This window comes from Bombus affinis, unplaced genomic scaffold (assembly GCF_024516045.1).
Source record: "Bombus affinis isolate iyBomAffi1 unplaced genomic scaffold, iyBomAffi1.2 ctg00000284.1, whole genome shotgun sequence".
NCBI classification, from domain to species: domain Eukaryota; kingdom Metazoa; phylum Arthropoda; class Insecta; order Hymenoptera; family Apidae; genus Bombus; species Bombus affinis.
This window is the reverse complement of record NW_026108971.1, coordinates 10,196-11,792: the sequence shown is the minus strand read 5'-3', so window position 1 is coordinate 11,792 and position 1,597 is coordinate 10,196. Positions and strand designations below refer to the sequence as shown.

At 34.5% G+C, this 1,597-nt stretch overlaps 1 long non-coding RNA gene across 1 annotated transcript; it reads left to right on the top strand.

Annotated features, from left to right (window-relative positions):
* The first annotated feature begins 336 nt into the window (after positions 1 to 336).
* On the top strand, positions 337 to 684 carry LOC126927868 (uncharacterized). The gene is made up of 2 exons (XR_007715988.1): positions 337 to 414; positions 622 to 684. It is a non-coding gene; the product is annotated as an uncharacterized LOC126927868 (long non-coding RNA).
* The last annotated feature ends 913 nt before the right edge of the window (positions 685 to 1,597 follow it).

Below are 1,597 nucleotides of genomic sequence, written 5' to 3'. Positions count from 1 at the left end.
TACGCTTGCTGATGCTACGTTCACTTTGTTGCATATAGGGCTTAAATATATGAACAAATAGTACTGCGCAAGTGTCACTAGCGTAATTTTTAAAGTGAATTAATGCATAATCTCGTCATCTACGTTTGACCATGATTATGGCAGTGATCATTGTTATATACGAATCTTCGTGCAATATATGTGAAAATTCGTGGTTGTCCAATTAACACGCTTGCTGATGCTACGTTCACTTTGTTGCATATAGGGCTTAAATATATGAACAAATAGTACTGCGCAAGTGTCACTAGCGTAATCTGAACGTGTTAAAGTGAATCAATACATAACTTCGTCATCTATGTTTGACCATGACTACGGTAGTGGTCATTGATATATGTGAAGCTTCGTGGAGTAGATGTGAAAATTCGTCGTTGTCCGGTTAACACGTTTGCAGATGTTCCGTTCACTTTGTTCCATATAGGGCTCAAATATGTGAACAAATTGAATGGAACAACTGTCATTAGCGTAATTTTAACGCGTTAAAATAAATTAATGTATAATTTCGTCATTTACGTTTGATCTACGTTTTTTCATCTACGTCATCTACGGCACCTACGCGAATCTTATTGATTACGTCTTTGGCAGTGTTCGTTGCTATAAATGAAACTTAATAGTTGTTGAAACCGCTCGAAAGTCGTGTTCCTAAATCATTCCCTCGTCTCGTATCGTGTTCATCAAATGGAAAAGGAGATTGTGTTTTAATGAAATCGCTTGTTACTATCAATCTTGCTGTGTCACTCGCATAGGAGAAGAAAGTGAGGAAGGAGAAAAAAATTAAGGTAAGGTCATCAATGAGCAAAATGTTTAATGTACATTAAAATTGAGTCCGCTGCAACCCTCGTGACTTTTAAAATTCCATACGTATATTGTTATACGTAACATTGCCATATTAAATATATTCGATCAAATATTCAATCTCGTTCCCTGAAAGCTGTTCCTGGATATCTGGTTGGATACTTTACGCACGGAAATAGAGAGTGTTAACAGTAACAAACCCTCTATGTAATGTTTTTGCTTTGCTCTTTTGAACAGGTAGATGACATTTTGCTTCGAAAAACGGATATATATACCACGGATATGCACATACAGAGTATGTGTATCGATATACACATTGATATACACCTTTGTACAAAGTGTCAAAAAAGTATTTATCGCGGTATTTTTTTCAAGCCATTCTACACCTTCGATTTGATGAAAATTGGTTAAATAAGTGTAGCGCAAAATTGATCTTGACCACAATTTTCAGTGTCAAATTGTTTTTCTATTGCATCATATAGTGCTCATTAGAAAGGAAAGTTCCGTTGTTTTAGAAAAAATGTTTGAAATTTCATTAATACTTAGACTGATTTTATTCATATTTTAAGGTCAAATATGGAATACAATAACATCAATACTAATATCTACTTTTTTGTGCGAATTACTTTACATTTCAATCTTCCTTGATACGCCGTGACAAGCAAAAGTGTAAACACAGCCCGTTGATTTTATGTAGAAAGCGAATGTCGAAGGTATAATGAGAAAAGAGCATTATTTGACCATTCCACAAAATAATTTACCTAAA